We start from the raw sequence: 21,046 nt of genomic DNA, 5'->3' as shown, positions 1-21,046 counted from the left end.
CTCACCCCCCTCTCAGCACCCCCTCTCTCTCCCCCTCACTCTCACCCTCTCTCTCTCCTCCCCTCTCTCTCTGTCTCTGCCCCTTCTCTCTCTGCCCTCACTCTCTACCCCCGCCCCCCCCCCCCCCCCCCTCTAGACGTGACTGCAGGTTGGGGGCTATGCATCAGTAGATAGGGTGGTTATGGGGTAAAAGGAGCAAATTAATAATATTAATATAACATCAAGGGGGGTAATTAGCGTGAGTGCGGGGGGGGGGGGGGGGGTAGTAAGTTTGTGTGACGCTGCATGCTGCCTCCCCCCCCCCACAACCGCACGTTGGGGGAACAGACCCAACGGGTCTGCACTTGGTCTAGTAATTTTATATATTTCTACCAGGTCATTCCTCAGACTCCATCACTCCAGGGGAAACAAGCCCAGTCTATCTAATTTCTTCCCATAACATAATTTCATAAATTCTGGTGAATCACTCCAGCATAGGAGGGGGAGAGTTTAATGGAGATTTGCAGGGCAAGTTTTTGTACTCATCGAGTGGTGGGGGCCTGGAATGCACTGCCAGGACTGGTAGTGGAGGCAGATATGATAGTGGCATTTAAGAGGCTTTTAGATAGGCACATTGAAGTGCAGGGAAGAGAGGGATATGGATCATGTCCAAGCAAATGAGATCAGTTCTACCAGGCATCATGTCCGGTACAAACATTGTGGGCCGAAGGGCCTGTTCATATACCGTTCTATCCCTTATAATTTTCTTCAATGATTTCCCTATCACTGATATAAGATTCACCACCTGTAATTACCTGGATTATTCCTGCTGTCTTTCTTAAATAAATAAAAGAGCACATTAGGTCATAAGTGACAGGAGCAATATTAGGCCATTCAGCCTATCAAGTCTACTCTGTCATTCAATCATGGCTGATCTATCTCTCCCTCCTCACCCCATTCTCCTGCCTTCTCCCCATAAACCCTGACACCCGTACTGATCAAGAATCTGGGGTGGAAGATCGCAATCTTCACGTGGTCCGCCCTGATTCGACGAATGCAATCAACCTAGTGTGCACAATCAAATAAGATCAAATAGAAACATAGAAACATAGGAAATAGGTGCAGGAGTAGGCCATTCGGCCCTTCGAGCCTGCACCGCCATTCAATATGATCATGGCTGATCATCCAACTCAGTATCCTGTACCTGCTTTCTCTCCATACCCCCTGATCCCTTTAGCCACAAGAGGCACATCTAACTCCCTCTTAAATGTAGCCAATGAACTGGCCTCAACTACATTCTGTGGCAGAGAATTCCAGAGATTCACCACTTTCTGTGTGAAAAATGTTTTTTTCATCTCGGTCCTAAAAGATTTCTCCCTTATCCTTAAACTGTGACCCCTTGTTCTGGACTTCCCCAACATCGGGAACAATCTTCCTGCATCTAGCCTGTCCAACCCCTTAAGAATTTTGTACGTTTCTATAAGATCCCCCCTCAATCTTCTAAATTTTAGCGAGTACAAGCCGAGTCTATCCAGTTTTTCTTCATATGAAAGTCCTGACATCCCAGGAATCAGTCTGGTGAACCTTCTCTGTACTCCCTCTATGGCAAGAATGTCCTTCCTCAGATTAGAACAACTTTAAGCTGTGCACACCATACTGAAGAAGAAGATCAAGGATCTATCCATCTCTGTTATAAAAATATCCATTGGCCTCCACAGCCGTCTGTGGCAAAGAATTTCACAGATTCACCACCCTCAGACTAAAGAAATCCTTTCTCATCTCGTTCCTAAAAGAAAGCCCTTTAATTCTGAGGCTATGATCTCTAGTCCTAGTGGAAACATCCTCTCCAAATCCACTCTATCCAAGCCTTTCACTATTCAGTACGTTTGAATGAGGGGTCCCCCTCATACTTCTAAACTCCAGCGAGTACAGGCCCAGTGCCCTCAAATGCTCATCATAAGTTAACCCACTCATTATCTAGTCTTCCAGTACATCAACAGTGGCTATCAAAGATCCCAAATTCTGCATCAGGCCGCCAGTCTTTCTCCCCACCTTGATTCCCAAAGCACTCTGAGATGGATGTCATCGTGCCTTGGGATGTTACAAACGTGACATGATTCAGATCATCCACATTTCCGTCCCTGAACTCGCCATATTCCACATCCTGGGATTGGGATCCATCTCCCAAATCACCCAAATTAGGCAGCAAATGTTTCCTCTACACCAAAACTCTGCTGTCCTTTGTCCCTGGCGTTGTGTTAGGATAGTGTAAATGTACTGGCAAAGGTCACGGGTAAAGTAGAATGTCCAACTATTTCAGAAACCGCAGGAGTAGGTTCATGCCCGTTCCACTATTTAACAAGACCGCGGCTGATCTTTGACCTCAGTGCCACTCAACCTGGAGACCCCACACTTCTCTGGATGTAGAGATTTCACGTCATCCAAATCCAGAATCACCCTATAATTTGAGACTGTGACCTCTGGTTCTAGACACCCCCGACATTACCCTGCCAACCTCTGGAAGAATTTTCTATCTTTCAATGAAAGCACTTCTCATTCTTCTAAAGGCAGCGGGTCCAGTTTGAAACATGGAAACATAGAAAATAGGTGTAGGGGTAGGCCATTCGGCCCTTCGAGCCGGCTCTACCATTCAATATGATCATGGCTGATCATCCAATATCAGTACCCCGTTCCTGCTTTCTCCCCCTATCCCTTGATTCTGTTAGCTTAATCTATCCTCCTACAACAAGCATGACATACCAGCAATGACTAGTGAACCTTTGCAGCACTCCATTGTCACAACTATATCCCTCCTTAAGTCGTGAGACCCAGGCTTGAACCGAATATTCCACATGTAATGTCACAAGGACACCACACATCGTGACTGTGGCAGTCAAATCCTCTTGCAATCAAGTCAAACATACCATTTGCCTTCCTAACTAACTGCTCTTACACTCACACTTTAGTTTGAAGAAGGGTCCTGATCCAAAACATTATTTATCCATGTTCTCCACTGAGACCACTGAGATACTCCAGCATTATGTGTCCTTTTGTGTAAACCAGCATCTGCAAGTTACTGTCTCCTCCCACCCTCCCATCAGCCCGCCCTCGGGCTCCTCCTCCTCCCCCTTTTCCTTCCTTCTCCCCCCCCACCCCCCATCAGTCTGAAGAAGGGTTTCGGCCCGAAACGTCGCCTATTTCCTTCGCTCCATAGATGCTGCTGCACCCGCTGAGTTTCTCCAGCAATTTTTTGTGTACCTTCTGCAAGTTACTTGTTTCCACACTTTAGTTTCCTTCGACTCATGTACAGAACATCTGTGTGTCCTTCTGAACAGTAATACTATGAATCTCACCATTTTAACAAATGCTCCACTGTTCACTGGAAGTAGTTAACCTCTTGTCCCCCACACTCCCCTTTTATGTTGTTGCCCATTCACTTGCCTTTTTCCCCCTGAAGCTTCACTGCATCTTCCTTCACTGTCACCCAGCCTAGGATCGAGAGCAAGCTTGGACAAGGTCCACATGATGTCCTTGCCCTGATCACTCAGATCGATCAGGAAGGGCTGGTAGGCTGTGGCCCAAGGAGGCCTACTCCATCAGACTCAGCCTCCCCATCCAAAAGTGACCGCTTCTCTCCGTTAAAGGAATCGTTGTCCTGGGACGGAGAGAGAGGAAACTTTACTGTGCGAGGGGAGTTGTATGTTGTCTCTGCGATCCTAAAATGGAAACATTCCTTTTGCCAGCAGTAATATTTCCCAATGTGATAAGACAATGCTCACAGCCTGAGGCAAATGGTCTGGGAATTGACAGGAACTGGTTCTGAAATACAGTTTTGTTGTAAACTGAGCAACTCACTGCAATTCAGCTAATTAATAGTCAGCTGAATATTCCATGGGTAGATGGGATGTGGTAAGCAGCTGTTGACTGCAGGAAGCAGGCAGAGTGGGGCTGTTACCGCAGACACAGGCCGCAGCAAGCCACACGCAATGTGCCAACCCACAAATCTTGACCTGCTGCTTCCACAACAGGGACCATCCACCCCTGCCTCGAGCCCACCTCACCACACCAGGCACCACACCTGTGAAGACAAGTGGTAGGGAGCATCCATCAGGCTGAAGGGCCCCGACCCAAAATGTCGTCTGTCCATTCCCTCCATAGGTGCTGCCTAACCCGCAGAGTTCCTCCAGCCTTTTGTGCTTCAGTCATGCTTTCGGGATATGCAGGCTTCTGTACGTAATACCCACTGTGGAGCAGGACACGGGCTTGCGGTGGAACCTGGACCTACACTCGACATGGAGCCGACTCACTGAGCCCACTGTGTGCAGGGCATGGGATAGGTTGGGCACCCAAAACATGACATGTCCTGGGACTAGGGTGAATGGGACCCAGTCGTGCCACCCAATATCGTTGGTGTGACAATGGGGAATACCACCAGTCAACACATTACTCTGTGCTTGGGGTAGACCATTCCTACAGGCTGATCTATTGCTGGGGTTCAACTGCAGTCCAATCCTAGCCATGGAAGTGTGTGTGTCACTACAGCCAAGCCCCGGGTCTAGAGTTGACAGGATCGTTCCGAAGATGCGGGTGGGAATGAGAACACACCCTCTGTGACTACAATTGTGAATTGGTGAAACAGTGAGAGATGGGGTGGCGTTATTGTTCGAAGGGATCTCGGTGTGCTGATACCCTTGGCAAAGCCAACAAGTTAGGGAAGCACCCAATTCGGAGGGCAAGTGAGAGAAATTTGGTATGAAGGGAAGGAAGTTTTACTGCAATTATATGCGGCCTTGATGAGCCCACACCTGGAGTATTGTGCACAATTTTGGGCTCCTTACCAAAGAAATGTTGTATTTGTGATGGGAGAGCAGCAGATACTCTGGGCCGGTTCCAGGTTCATCTCACTTGTCAGATGTCAGACGCCCGGTCACTGGGTCAGGCAGGGTGTGGGGAAAATGCCAACAGATCCCTCTCGATATCCTCTCGTGCAACTGGAGAAGTATGAAAGCTCCTGAACCTGAAAGGCTGCCAATGTTTCCACTAAGAGTTTGGCTCTATGATCCAGGGCCTTGTTATCATTAGTCCTGGGCTCTCGAAACCACAGGACTACTCTGCCACTTTCCCTTCTCCAAAACCAGTCTTCTCCCTAAACCACAACACCCACCCACCAAAATGTGCAGTAAATTGCCCAATACATCACCTAGTTAAAACTGATTGCAACAGTAAAGTGGGGGTGTTTACTGACTAGGAATTACATTTCCTGTTCTAATGGTTTGGAAACAGAGCTGACCTCCACATCTGACCAACTTAAATTTAGTGATTTTAAATTGGAAAATTTTACTATGTGCAACGATGAATATGAAACTATCAAACTGTCATAAAGCTCATCTGTTGGGGAACGAAGCTTACTGTTCGTACCTGGCCTTGTCTGACCCCCGAATACAGATCCGCCAGCTTCTCTCTGCATTGGCCAAGTTCATAAGTTATAGGAGCAGAAGTAGGCCATTGGGCCCATCAAGTCAACTCCACCATTCAATGATGGGTCATCTATCCTTCTCAACGCCATCCTCCTACCTTCTCCCCATAACCCCCGACACACAAACTAATCGAGAAATCACTTCTCTATGTTGACTACGCTCTTCCAAACACGGTGACATTTAAATTACCGCAAATACTTGTGAGGTAAGTAAGGGTGATTAGGGAGAGGCAACAAATGCCAGCTGTGCCCCTGAACAGTGGACAAATGAAGATAAAACCTACCTCCGTGCCAAGTACAGTGCTTCAGAATGGTGTCCCCTTCCATCAACCCCTCCTCCTCCATCCATCATGCACAGAGGAGAATTCCCAACCCAGCAAGAATTCCCGGCAGGAATACTGGGGATTCACCCACTTCAGTGAGTAGGAGATGGAAGTCAGAGCTTGCATTGAGTCAGTGGGTGGTGAATCTGTGGACTTCTTTGCCACAGAAGGCTGTGGAGGCCAAGTCAGTGGATATTTTTAAGGCAGAGATTGATAGATTATTGATTAGTACGGGTGTCAGAGGTTATGGGGAGAAGGCAGGAGAATGGGGTTCGGAGGGAGAGATAGATCGGCCATGGTTGAATGGAGGACGAGACTTGATGGGCCGAATGGCCTAATTCTCCTCCTATTCCTTATGACCTTATGTGCAGGTGATGGGCAGGAGAAAGTCAAAGTCGAGATCTCGTACTTTCGATGAGAACCCAGGTCAGATATTTGGCGCTGAGCTCTGACACGAGCCCACAGTACATTTACCATTCATAGGATCCCAACGGCATCCACCTTCTTCAGGCCCAGAGAGCCCCAAGGCAGCTAGGCGTAGCCTGTCTTGCATTTCTTCTGATTTAGCTATACTAAGTCACAGAGTTCTATTTTTAAGTGTTTCAGGCAGGATACAATGAGCAGTCAGACCATTTATTAACCTGTCTTTTACTCGTTTGCATGCTGTTTAAGCTGCTCTGCACTTCAATCGGCTTCTGTTGTTAAACTTTTTAAAATATCAGGTTGAAATTTCCACAGTTCAATAATACACAAAGCAGCCACTGGCTGTCCTGTTAGACAATAGATCGGCATGCTCCGGGGCAGCAGCATTTTCTTATCGGAAAAAATATTGTTTTAAAATGCCATTTTAGCACCACGCTTGTAACAGTTAATATTGTTTTGTGCAAAGACCAAGTAGATACGTCTGCAACAGTGACTCTCAAAGCCATCTTGGACTGTTGAGCCTCTATATTTGTGAACCTAGTGATGGGGAGAAAGCAAGACATTGAGTGGTTCTGATGGGTTCCAGTCGATGGGATTGATGATCTACAAGGTCAGTGCCAACAACCAGCGTCACCAGGATAGGATTCCACTGCTGTCCTCTCACTCGCTGACAACCATCTATAGATGCAAGCACTAGACAATGTGAAATGATTATGGAGCTACACTACAGCAAGATCTTCATCGATATCCCAAGCCTGAAGAGAAGGAAGGTGGGGGCGGGGGTCAGAGGGAGGAAAGTGAGAAGGGAGAGGGAGCAGGGAGGGGGGGGGGGGGGGGGAGATGGGGCGAGAAGGGACAGCAAGGGGTGGAAGAGGGACTGAAAGAGTGGGCACAAACTACCTTTAGACAAGAGTCCACTGAACCTCAACACTGAACATCAGGTCAGGAGAAAGGGAGCAGGGCGGGGAGGTGTGGAGAGAAGGAAGCACTGTACATCCTGCCGTTGTCTCTCAGTCTGAATCTCATTTTGACTGGAGACCTTCCCCTCCACAGCCTCAGACCCCAACGCACCACATCCTCCATCCACCTCCTCAGCAAAATCCACCAACAGGACTATCAGACATCAGGCTTCAGCTGGTGCTTTCACTCTCTGCCCTCAATCTCCTGAAGCGTACGGTACCATCAAAGTTCAAGGAGCTGCACCACACCTTCCGAACAGGCCGCCAGAGACCCAAGTTACTCGCTGTTGGATTTAACTAGTCTTTTTTTCTCTCCGCACATCTGACTGTACACAGTTACATTTATCTAATTCTCCCTCGTCTCTGATGGCTAGTTTCTGAAGTAATTTGTGTGTTATTCCAGATTCTAGCATTTGCAGTTCCATGTGTTGCCACCTGTACAGATCTGCACACGGTTTCCCCAGGTCTCTGCTTCCCCCCCTCCTCCCATGCGCCCTTTTAACTGCACCGCTTCAATTACCTCTCTGTTCTTTCACCTGAAATGCACTGACCTCATTGTCCCTGCTTTAAACTGTGTCTGCCAATGTGTCTGCTCATCCCACTGGCCTGCTCCCACTTCACCCCCATCATTGTTTACCGCACTGCTATACTCCTGCTTATTTGTCCAAATAATTTGTGGAGTGGTCCAATACAATGTTTCCTGCAGGGCGAGCCTGGCTCTCACAGTTGCCACCTGATCACTGCGATCTTCGAACAGAGCCTGCAAACTGGTTGGTCGGCCGGGCTGGAGTACGTAGACACAACGGGGGATACAAGGGCACTGGAGGCGAGGGGTACGTGCAGCCAAACACCAAGTACTTAAAACAGACCTGCTGCTAGAAGACCACGCTAGCAGGGAAAGAGATATATTTGGTCCATGTAACTAGTGCCTCAGTTCTGCAGTTGAGAGCTGCCTTGTTGCGATAGAACTGCGCTGGGAGATGAAGATGGAGAAATTGGGAGTGAGGGATGGCGTTCTCACAAGATGGGAGGAGGTTTAGTCATGGTGCACACAATTCTCCCCACCATCTCCGTCTGCAGACAATGCCTGGCCCGCTGAGGTCCTCCAGCACTTTGTCTTTTGCTCAAGACTCCGGCATCTGCAGTCACCAACAGGACCTGCCTGTCTACAGCAATAGGGAGGTTTCACGGCAGTCGGGTCACGACCCATGACCCGTACTGTTGCTACGCTACTCCAAGTGGAGTACACGCGATGAACTGCAGGTAGGCACTTACCATTGTTTCCAGCGTAGCGGGCCCGTTAAAACCCGCCGAAATTGTCAAATTCTGAGCTGTAAATAATTATGGAAATCGGGATAAGCGTGTGAGACATTTAGCCTACTTCAGAATTCCAAAAGTGAGGAGAAATGATGGTAGATAGAAGCGAGAGCTGAAGGGACAACAACAGCCAGAGTGCTTAGCGAACATTGGCCGTTTGCTCACTGCATTTCATCAACAAACATTATTTGTATTTTTTCTTGATTCCTTTGGCATCTAAAAAGTTTCAGGTGATAAATCTGGCTGTAAATTTTTTAAATCACCCATGGTTCTCAAGTGGGTTTTTACATACAAAATGAAAACGCATCTGAAGAAAAATTTACAGCCAGATTTATCACTTCTGAGACTTTTTAAGTTAACAACGGAATCAAGAAAAAACACAAATAATGCCTTACTGTTGATGAAATGCAGTGAGCAAACGTGATAATTCCCAATATTTTCAATTCCGATATCTGCACAGCCAATGTTCACCAAGCACTTTAGCTGCTGTTGTCCCTTCAGCTCTCGCTTCTCCTTACCTTCATTTCGCTTCACTTTTGGAGTTCTGAAGTTGGGTACATGTCTCTCACACTTACCCCGACTTCCACAATTTTTTTCAGCGCAAAGATTCAACATATTGGCGGTTTTTAACAGGTAGGAAAGTACGCGTTTCTTGCATTAATAACATATACCGGAAGTCACGGATGTCCTCCAGATGGATTGAGCGGCTCCGTGCATCAAGCCCTATGACCCAGTGACCTTACGTGCAACCCCCCTATTGCATTTATGGTAAAACTCATTGTAATGGCAATCTCTTAAGTTTCCAATGCCCAACTTTGAATTGCTCATACTACACTGGCAGGGAGGAGTGGATTTACACAGTCAACAATAAAAAAAACATTTTCCATTTGTTATTTCCAGTTTAATTGATTCTTTATTGAAATAGTCGAAAAAAACAAATAAGTGAACATACCGGATCCTCTTTATTCTTATACAAATTGTAACTTTCTGTTCTTACTATCTGAACTGGTAAAAAGTGTGTCTTCTCTCCTGTGCCAGCTTCCGTCTGATCTGACCACTCCCTGTCGTTTCGTTTAGTTCAATGCAAGTCACGCCCATCTATGTATCAAAATCCCACCCTCAAGTGTACAAAACACAGCTAGAAATATCTAGACAAAATACTCAAATATACTAACAGTAACTAACTTGAGCACGAATGGCTCCGACACAACCCATGGTGGGAAATGCATCACGTGAAATCATTCATAGCCCCGAGACTTTTAAAAGGTAGCGGCTTTGAGCAGGAAAGTCGGGAGAGAATAGTCAAATATTGTTTTGTTTAATCTAGTCAAATAACTCACTCATGTAGGAGATGCAAAATATGCCGGTTATTTTATACCGTTTCAACAAGTGTAGTTATCTGACTCCACGGAATCGCCACTGTGAAACAAAGCACAGTAGCCTGCGTCACTAGATGCAAATGCCATCTCCAGCTTTCTGCCGTGTACGCAGTACACTGACCAACTCCTTCCCACGAGAGAAGGCACAACCTAATTTGCCTACAATGAAGCATTTTGCACAGGTTAGCTGAATATATTAACGGCTGTGCAGATGCATAGGTTTGCAACATGCCTTCCTGTGTGTGTGACATCGGGAACTCGCCTACATTGCTCCCTGCTCAATCAACAGTCATGCACATCCCTGTGGGGGGGTGGGACACACAACCTTGCCAATTAGAACAGGTGCATTATTCCACTCTCTCGGTCCTGCTGCTTAGCCAGTTTCCTCACCAGGGTAATATTTTAGTTTTACACCTCGTCAGAAACGTGTGGAGATGACATTTGGAAGTCAATCAAAAAAAATAACACCCACTGACCTTGCCTTGCCCTTCAGACAACTCATTGAAAAATTCAGTCCCTTTTGGCATGGCAGCGCAGCGGTAGAGTTGCTGCCTTACAACACGGGATTGATCCTGACAACAGCCGGTGCTGTCTGTGTGGAGTGTGTATGTTCTCCCGGTGACCGCATGCATTTTTCCTGGGTGCCCCGGTTTCCTCCCACACTCCAAAGATGTGCATGTTTGTACGTTAAGCCCCTGTCCCACCTAGGAAACCTGAACGGAAACCTCTGAAGACTTTGCGCCCCACCCAAGGTTTCCATGCGGTTCCCGGAGGTTTTTGTCAGTCTCCCTACCTGCTTCCACTACCTGCAACCTCCGGCAACCACCTGCAACCTCCGAGAACCGCACGGAATCCTTGGGTGGGGCGCAAAGTCTCCAGAGGTTTCCGTTCAGGTTTCCTAAGTGGGACAGGGGCATAATGACCTTCGGCTAGTGTGTAGTGCGTGCTAATGCAGGGAGGAATTGCTGGTCAGTGTGGACGCTGTGGACCGAAGGGCCTGTTTCCACGGTGCATCTCTAAACTAAACTAAAAGTTTTCCAGGAGTCAGGCAAGATATTGGAACGAGGTTTCGGGCCATGTCCTTGAATATCATCCACTATCATCCTGGTAATTTTATCCCAGAACAGAAAACAGTTCCAAAGCCGCACAACCCTCACAGAAAATAAATCTACACTGCATCTGTGGTTTAAAAGAGCAACCCCTTACTTATACTGGTTCCAGATTCTCTCTGCAGAGGACGCATCCTCTCCACTTCATCCACCCCCCTCATCTTCCTGAACTCCTGCGGCTACCAGCTCAGCCTATATCTTCCTTCATAGGATAATTAGCCTGTTCCATGTCCTAGTTCAGCAAACCTTCTCAGACCTGCTTCTGCATCGTTCCTTCACTTTTATTCCCCCACTTTTATTCTACTCACATCATAATAAATGATTACATCCTGCTAGCTTTCATCTGGAGCAGATCTTCAGACTGTAGGGTCAGCCAGTTTGCCAACCCTTGTCTCATAATTAATAACATAATAATTTGTAGTTATATAACTTTCAAAGTAAAACATTGCAGTCACTTTAAACAGTCCCATCAATGGACGAATACAGAGCCAAAGAGAAGGTATGTGTTGAATCTGTGAATTAATTGCCACAGAAGGCTGTGGAGGCCAAGTCCATGGAGATTTTTTAAGGTGGAGATTGACAGATTTTTGACTAGTAAGAGTGTCCGGGGTTACAGGGAGAAGGCAGGAGAATGGGGTTGAGAGGAAAAGCTAGATCAGTCATGATTGAATGGCAGGATAGATATGATGGGCAGAATGGCCCAATTCTGCTCCAATAACCCATGGACAGATTTGTCATCATGGTAGGTGCAAAGAAGCATTTTTTTTCAGCAGTGAGAGAGGGAGAATTCGGCAGTTTAGTGACAGATTCAGCGCCAAGCTTGTGAGCTGCCTGTTCATCCTCAGAAACATGGCCAAAAAGGAATCTCCCAGACTGCTGGCAGTAAGCCCTGGAGAAAAACAGGTTATTAAATAGACTGTCTTTAATTTTCTCTGACGACTTTTGCAGAGATGAGAAAATGGTGTTTACCGGATAAGATGATTACTGTTACAACAAAGCCCTCAGCAATGGCAGCCGTGCCCAGGGTACAAGTTGCAAAGTGCGTCGGCCACCAGGGTAGGGGCTGCCCGGGTTCACTTCGATCCACAGCACCAGCCTGCAGAAGCTCAAATGCTCAAACCCCTCCCCACAGCATTCCTCAGGGGCCTGGAGGTCTGTTTTCCCAGTTTGTCAAAGAGCTGTGCACGGACTGACATCAGCAGCCAGGACAACATACTCCCCCTCTCAACGCAGCCAGGCTTAACTCTTCCTTCACCGACTCTCAGAGGAGTGCACCCCGACTGGATTGCAGTGGGGACGGAAAGATAATGAATCCAAAGGATTCATTCAATGCTGTACTGGGGCCTGGAGTAAATCTCTGCCACATGAAGTAAACCGCATGCATCTCACTCAACAGCAATGAGATGAAAGAATTTCTCGGTCTGACAAAATTATACGAGCGAAGAATGTAGTCAGACATTGGTTCTTCACAGCTTGAAACAAGAGGCCCTTCGCTGGCCACAGATCAAATCTTGGTTTAAGTCTTTGGCCAATTCTGACAAGGTGTGATTGTTTTTGTACCACACAAGTGACACAGCCAAACATGCACCAAAATGGAGCTGAAATCCACTTTCGGGAAGAATCCTATCAGCACAAGGAGGCCCAAATGAATTAGACATCCTGTGTTTGCCTTCAATGGCACCGTGGGATGTGCAATGTCACGAGAGTCAAAGGGAATAGATTTGTATAGTATAGTATAGTATAGTAGATCTTTATTGTCATTTTCCTGAGTACTCACATACCCAGAGGAAACAAAAAAACGTTGCTCAACCAGTGTCCATTCAGTGTGCAGTAAAAAATAAATAGAAATAAAAATACATATATCATGAACAAATTAAACACTCTACTCTCTACTAAACATCAACAGGCGTTCCGATCGGCAGCGGCACGACAGTGGCTCTGCTGCAGTGTGTCCAGGTTGGTGGTTGGTGCGCGATACTTTGGCAGGGGGCAAAGTCCGTTTATCAGTCTTATAGCCTGCGGGAAGAAGCTGAGGAGCATCCTGCTGGTTTTGCAGCTAATGCTCCTGTACCTCTTCCCAGATGGCAGGATGGAGAATATGTGATGCGATGGATGGTAGGGGTCTTTGATGATGGAGATGGCTCTGCTGATACATCTCTTCCTGTATATGTCCAGCAGGAAAGGGAGTGGAGCACCAATAATCCTGCTGGCGGTCTTCACAATCCTGTTTAGTTGGTGCCGTTCGTACGCCTTGCAGCTCCCGAACCAGGAAGTGATGCCGTGGGTTAATGTGCTCTCGATTGTCCCCCTATAAAAAGTTCGTAGGTGTGTAGTGGGGAGACCTGCTTTACGTAGTCTTCGGAGAGGGTGTAGTCGCTGCTGGGCTCTCTTGACCAGTGCTGTGGTGTTAGTCGTGGACGTCAGGTCATCTGACAGGTGGAGTCCTAGGAACTTCATGCTGCTGACCCTTTCCACATCAGCTGCATCGATGTGCAGAGGTGTATGGTGTTGTTTTCCAACCCTCCTGAAGTCAACCACCATCTCCTTAGTTTTTCCCACGTTGAGAATGAGGTTGTGGGATTTGCACCATCCTGTGAGCAGCTCCACCCCCATCCTGTACGCCGACTCATCATTGTCACTGATGAGACCCACCACTGTTGTGTCATCAGCGAACTTGTTGATGAAGTTGTTGTTGAGTCTAGCAGTACAGCCGTGTGTAAGCAGACTAAACAGCAGGGGGCTTAGGACACAGCCTTGGGGCGAGCCACGCTCACGGCTATGGTTTTTGATGTCATACTGCCCACCCTGACTGTCTGCTGCCGTTGCGATAGAAAGTTCAGGACCCAGTTACATGTGCCAGCATCAACCCCCAATAGCTCCAACTTCTCCACCAGCTGCTGCGGAATGATTGTGTTAAAAGCAGAGCTGAAGTCTATGAAGAGGATCCTGGCATAAGTATTTTTCCGATCAAGGTGTGACAGTACGAGGTTCAGTGTTGTTGAGACTGCGTCCTCTGTGGATCGGTTGGCTCTGTAGGCGAACTGCAGTGGGTCTAGGTCGGCAGGTAGACTATTTTTGATATGCTGCATAACCAGTCGCTCAAAACACTTCATTACTATGGGTGTTAGAGCCACTGGTCGAAAGTCATTATGGCAGGCTGGGTTTGGTTTCTTCGGGACAGGGACGATGGTGGCACTCTTAAGACAGTTGGGCACTACTGCCTGGCTGAGTGAGATGTTAAAAATGTCTGTGAAGACATCTTTCAGTTGCTCAGCGCAGTCTCTTAAAACGCATCCAGGAATGTTGTCCGGCCCTGCAGCTTTGCGTGGATTGATGCTGGCAAAGGCCTTTTTAACTCCGGATGCGGACAGCCTGAGCAACTGGTCACTGGGAGATGGCAGTAGTGCATGTGTCTGGGTGCTGTTTTTAACCTCAAACCGTGCGTAGAACTCGTTCAGTTCATCTGGTAGAGAGGGGTCGTTTTGGCATATCCGCATATTAACACTGAGAGACAATTCACACTGAACATGAGAAATTTTTATTTTAGTTCAGAGATATGGCGCAGAATCAGGCCCTTCGGCCCACGCCGACCAGAGTCCGCGCCGACCTGTAATCCCCGCACACTAACACTATCATACACACACTAGGAACAATTTTCAATTTTACCAGGCCAATTAGCCTTCAAACGTCTTTGGAGTGTGGGAGGAAACTGGAGCACCCATAGTCAAGATCGAACAGATCACGGGGAGAAGGTACAAACTCTATACAGACAGCACCCGTAGTCAGGATCGAACCTAGGTCTCTGGCGCAGTAAGGCAGCAACTATACTCCTGCGCCACTGCGTTGCCCTCAATGTATAGAGTTTTTTTTTTTTTAATGGTACCAGTAGAGGAAATGGGAACATTCAGGGATGTGGAAGTCCAAGTACACCAGTCACTGAAATTCACCAAAGGAACAAAACTCAGGCAGCTAATGAACTGTTGGTCTTCATTCTAAAGTACCAGACCTGAAGAGATGAAGGTTTTGCTCAGTTAAACAAAGCTCAAGTTAGACACTGCCTAAGGTTTCATATTGTTAAGCACCCTCAACTCAGGAGAGGTACATCATATCCCTCTGGGCTCAGTTCAGATTCACCCAAAAGACAAAACTGCAATGGTTTAATTATGACAACATTGCAAAGATGAGGTGCTATATTTCTTAGCTTTTTTCAAGAAATGAGGGAAATCTAATTTGGATGATTCAGATGAGTAAATTATTTCATAGTTAAAAGACTATTTCCCTGGTGGGATTTCGAAAGCAATCTGATTTATTGGACCTAGGCAACCGATAGGGAAAGCAAAATAAAACAGCAGTGGAAATCAGGAACTCCATCGCAATGAGCAATATAAGGAGTAAGGCCACAGAAGATTTCACAACTGAGACTGGCGAACTGTGTTAGGAAGTGTATCCAGCATTGCCAGTGAGACATAATCATCCACAGTCTGAGCACAAGAGGCACTGAGGGCTGATGGCTCTTTCCCACTGATGCGTTATTACTTTCCTCAATTCTGTCTTCACAGTATCAACGTTCCTGCAAATGGAAAGTTCATTTTTATTCCATTGAAACGTGCCATAATTTTGAAATGCTCTATTAAGTCTCTGCTGCCAGGAGGCAAGGAGTTCCAGCCTATGCAATCTCCTTCAAAGGGGATTGTTCTATCAAGGCTGGGAAGAATACTGCAACTATAATCATATTCTCAGAAATAGACTGCTCAACTCAAGTGCATCAGAATTATCTGTTATTAATTTCACATTTCCGGCACCCACAGTATCCTGACTTTCAAACGGGGCGAGTCTTACATCAACGCGATAGGATTTAGGTAATATTGGGAAAGCAAAGAATTGAAAAACAAATGAAGCCATGCCAATGGAAAGTGTCCATGTGGACTTTAATAAGACATTTGACATGATAGGCTTGTGACAAGGTCAAGGCACATTGGATTCAAGATGACCTGGCCAACGAGACCCATAATTGGTTGAATGATAGGAGGCAGCGGGCACTGGTGGAAGGATGGGGTTTTATTGTGATTTGTTTTATTATTTCACAAACTTTATTCAGAATTAAAAAATAGGCAAAACAACAAACATAAATCTTTAGTCTAGACTTTCAATAGTGTCACACTCAGTAGTGTGAACACCTGTTTTTATACAAAACGCCCACTGGAAGTTGCAAAGGATGCGCTGCTGAGATCAATGCTGTTTGTGGTATATATTTACCCCTTCAAGTCATTATGATCTAAATCTGTGGATGACATGAACATTGGTGGTCTTGTATACAGAAATGAAGGTCGTCTAACTTGGAGCGAGATAGAGCTCAGATGGAGCATTGGCTGGACCATGGCAGATGGAATTTAATCCCGACTAGTGCTTGGTGATGCATTTTGGCATGTCAAATAGTGGTAGGACATACACATTAAATGGTAAGGCACTGAGGAATTTTGATGAACAGGTCCCTGGGCTTCATGTTCATAGTTTCCCGACATTGGCAACACAGGTCCATAGGTTGGTGAAGATATATGGCATATTTGGCTTCATAGGTTGGGGCACAGAGTGCAAAAGTCCAGGCACAAATCTTAGACTGCACTTGGAGTATTGTGTGCAGTTTTGTTCAGGCACGATAGGAATAATATGATTGTGATGGGGAGATGGCAGAGGAGATTCACCAGGATGTTACCTGGACTGGAGGACTTTAGTTATGGGGAGAGGTTGAATAGAATCCCCACTGCACGTGATCATTAGTCATAGAGTTATACAGCACCAAAACGGGTCCTTTGGGCCACCTTGTCCCTGCCAACCAACTTGGCATTCCGGGCGAGTCACATTTGTCGCATTTGGGCCATATACCTCCAAACCCTATCCATATAACAGTCCAAATATATCCTCTTCTATAGCTTTCTCTGGCAGCTCATTCCAGATATGGACTACTCTCTGAGTGGAAATGTTGTCACAGAGGTCCCTCTTAAATCTCTCCCCATTCACCTCAAACCTAAGTCGGCATGTTTTAAGGAAAAACGACTGAGCATTGACTTTACCCATGTCCCTCATGATCTTATATACCTCAATAAGACCAGCCGTCAGCTTCCTGTGCTTCAAGGAATAAAGCAACATGCTGGCGAATCTCTTCTGCATCAATTCCATCTTAGTAACATCCTTCCTATAGCTGGGCAACCAGAACAGCACACCGCACTCCAAGTGGTGCCTCAGCAATGACTTATACCGCTGCATCGCAATGTCCGACTTTTGTCCTTAATCTCTGTCCCAATGAAGGCAAGTGTGCCAAATGCCTTCACCACCCAACTTGCCACTTTCAAGAAACCATGCACCTGTACTCCCAGATCTGTGATCTGTAACACACTGCAGGGCTCTGCCATTTACTGTGCAGGTCCTAACTTGGTTTGACATACCGAAGTGCAACACCTCACACTTGTCAGCGTAGCTAATTCAAGGTATCAACAGATATCTCTTTTCATTCCATTCTAAATAAAGAACTCTGCAGATTCTGTTTTGACTTGCGTTAGATGTGCGCTCAGAACAGGTTTTCCCAGACTTCAGCCAGAGGTGGAGTGGAAGGGATCCGGAGCACGAACTGGGTCCTGCAAACCTGGGACTGCACCCGAAACAATCTGGTGCCATCACATCTGCAACTCACCACCAACTCCAAACCGGACAAGCAGTTAGCTCCCTCTGCCCGGACAGCTCACACAATGGAGACACCAACAAACAGTGGCTATGCCAGCCACACCAACAACCCCCAAAGGGAAAACTTTGTGGCATGGGTTGGGCACAGTTCTGTGGCCACGGGCCAAATCATGAACGTGGACAGTGTTGCTTTATGGAAGAACCACAACTGATTTCAATCCTTCCACCATTATGCCCCTGTCCCACTTAGGAAATCTGAATGGAAACCTCTGGAGACTTTGCGCCCCACCCAAGGTTTCCGTGCGGTTCCCGGAGGTTTTTGTCAGTCTCTCTACCTGCAACCTCCGGCAACCACCTGCAACCTCCGGGAACTGCACGGAAACCTTGGGTGGGGCACAAAGTCTCCAGAGGTTTCCGTTCAGGTTTCCTAAGTGGGACAGGGGCATCACTCTTGGGTTACTGCTCTGTGCTACAAGCCCCTCCAATGCAGACAGAATCCCAAAATACACCCTGCATCTGATAAAGCAGCGAGCCCAGGGCCAAACAAAGTCTAATCGCCAGACTGAGTGTAACTTGTGTGGTCTTTCTTGCCTGGTGCATGATTTAACTTGGCTGCAGAATAGAGAAGAGGAACAAGGGTGGCTGATAAACACCATCAGAAACAACACCAGAGATTACAGCACTCGACATCAAATTCCGCTAATCTTCCAGCCCTGCATACAGAAATAACAAACCAGTGACTGCTCACACCAGCAGCTGTAACTAGATCTAGTAAACTGACCACAGGGTCTTCCACTACAGCCTGGTCTGGGAATATTGGCCAATCCTCCACATGGAACCCTGGTCCAAGATAACCATTCCAGAACTCCCACGTCAGTGGAGAAACAAAATCATTTGGCACGAACTGGAAATTAAAAACAAAAAAAATACTGTAAACTTTAAGGATTTTTCTTTATTTACCTGGCAAAGCATCGACAAATAACAAAAGTCCCTTCACACAAGACAGCAGACGGGTGCAATTCAGGAGTAAGACTACTCCAAAAGCTAACATCTACAGATGTGGGAAGTCTGAAATAAATATAGAAAATGCTGGACATAGAGTAGACCAAGAGGCAGATGCAGCGCGATTAACATGTAATAAAATTACTGTTTCAGCTTTTCATAACCATGGGCGCACCACTGGTATAGAGAACCCAAAGGTCAAGAGGGGATCTACATCATGTCAGCCAGTGGACACTGGTGGAGCCTGTGCACCTGGTGGGATGGGTCTAGAAGTTTGGCTCTTTTAAGAGTTTAGGTGACAGGGATAGGATTAAAATATTGGTGGTGATTGGCGACAGATTGGGGAGCCTGGTCTGGAGGCGAGGGCAATACTGGGTTTTGTGCACAATGCTGATGGACTTGCCAGTCAGAGTCTGGTGTTACAACAGTGAAGGCTACCTTCAAGGAGTGGCCAGTACAATGTGGCCCATGTATTTCTCATTACTCCAGGACATAGAGAATACAGGAGGAACAATCACATCCGTCTCAGACAGTTGCAATTTCCTAAAATGCTTGTTACCACATATGAGGCCATGCCAACCATCAAACATACACTGACACCAATCCAACACTAATCCTACTCTATTGTTCCCCACATTCCCAACAACTCCCCCTTAGAGTCCAGCACTCACCCACATGTTCGGGACAATTTACAATGGTCAATAACCTACTGATCTGCACACCTTTGGGATGTGGGAAGAAATCAGAGCACAATGTGGTCACATGGAGAACGCACAAGTTCCACAGAATGACAGAGGTTGGGATTGAACCAGGTCAATGGATCAATAAGACCACAACTCTATCAGTCCGTAAGAGATAGATTGTTCTACAACACTGAAAAACAGAGTAATGGGCCGGTCCCACTTTGGCCGTCAGTTACGCGACAGGCCAGTGGCGACCGAAGATTTTGTGCAGGACAAAGTCCACACTCCTCCACGCCACTCCACACCACTCCATGCGCCCGTCCCGCACTACCCACATGCTACTCACACGCTAGCAGGTCGCGTAAATGGCGTGCAAACGACGGCCAAGTGGGACAGGCCCATTAAAGTTCGACAATCACGTTTCCCCAGAGCTTTTTACCACCAGGATATTGGTCGCGGAAATAACAGCTGACAATAATGATCTACAATGCTCTCTTGTAGATAGCCTCCTCTACATTACTGTAGGTGTGATTTGCCAAGACAAAAAGATTCAAGTGTTCAAATTGTATAAGAAAATCAAAATAAAAAATGATCCTTGCTGTAAATTCCCGATTACTCTGTACAACCTGGTGCCCCGGGTTTGATCCTGATCTCAGTGATATGTGGAGTTTAGATGTTCTTCCTGTGATTGTATGGGTTTCCCCAATGTGCTCTGGATCCCTCTTAACATCCCAAAGACATGAGGCTTGGTAAGTTAATTTGACATTATAAATTGTCTTGAACGTGTGGCTGAGGGATAGAATGAGGGGAGAGTTGATGTGAATGTGGCGTGAGTACAGAATGAGATTAACATAGGGTTTGCTTAAACATAGGGTGGTTGATGGTTGATTGATCCATGATCTCTGCTCTTGTCCTTCAGTTCTACGATTTGCGTGGATTGAGTATGGTAGATTTCGTCCCTACCCAAGATTATTGGTGCCTCTCTGACACAACAGCATCTTCGAAATGCCGCTTTAAAGGATTTTACATCCATGTGCATCATTGCGGTATTTTGAGTTTAGCAGGGAACCAAATTTGTTCCACTGAGGTTGAACATAACGGAAGCAATGCCCTTGGTTCTGGCAGTGAGAATCATCTCTGGTACTCTGCACACTGTGTACACAATCAGCAACATGCTCCAGGCTGCTGGCGGAGGTGGAACTCCCAGCCACCCAGGGAGAGTTCAAATAAAGTCACGTCGAGATGTCATTGCCGAGAAACCCGTTTCCAGCCAGTCAGTTACACAAGTAACAGTGACAGAGATACAGACCCAAACCCCATTCTCTTACTTCAGTCGAATTGAGGAAGCTAAAAATAGTGCTGCCCAGCAGGGTCTAGGGTACGGCAGGAGATGGTGGTGGGGGGGAAGATGGGAGAGCCATGGAAGGAGTATGAAGCAGCACTTTGCTGAGTGTTAAAACAGCAAACAAAATGTGCGGTATGTGACATACAGTGTTAAAGACAAAGCATTCAGGACATGCAAACATTTAGGGAGGTTGCATCGAAGTGCAGAGAAAACAATAATGAGCATGAATTCACACCTTTGCAATATTTCACCCTCTCGCTGTGCAAAAATCTACCTACCTTGTGGCCTTAAAAATACTCAAAATTCTCTACTTCCAGTTAGGAAGAGTTCCAAATACTCTCAACCCTCAGAAACAATTTAATCTCATCTATCT

Source organism: Amblyraja radiata, chromosome 16, assembly GCF_010909765.2.
Source record: "Amblyraja radiata isolate CabotCenter1 chromosome 16, sAmbRad1.1.pri, whole genome shotgun sequence".
Taxonomy (NCBI): Eukaryota; Metazoa; Chordata; class Chondrichthyes; order Rajiformes; family Rajidae; genus Amblyraja; species Amblyraja radiata.
Note: the sequence above shows the minus strand (reverse complement) of the source record.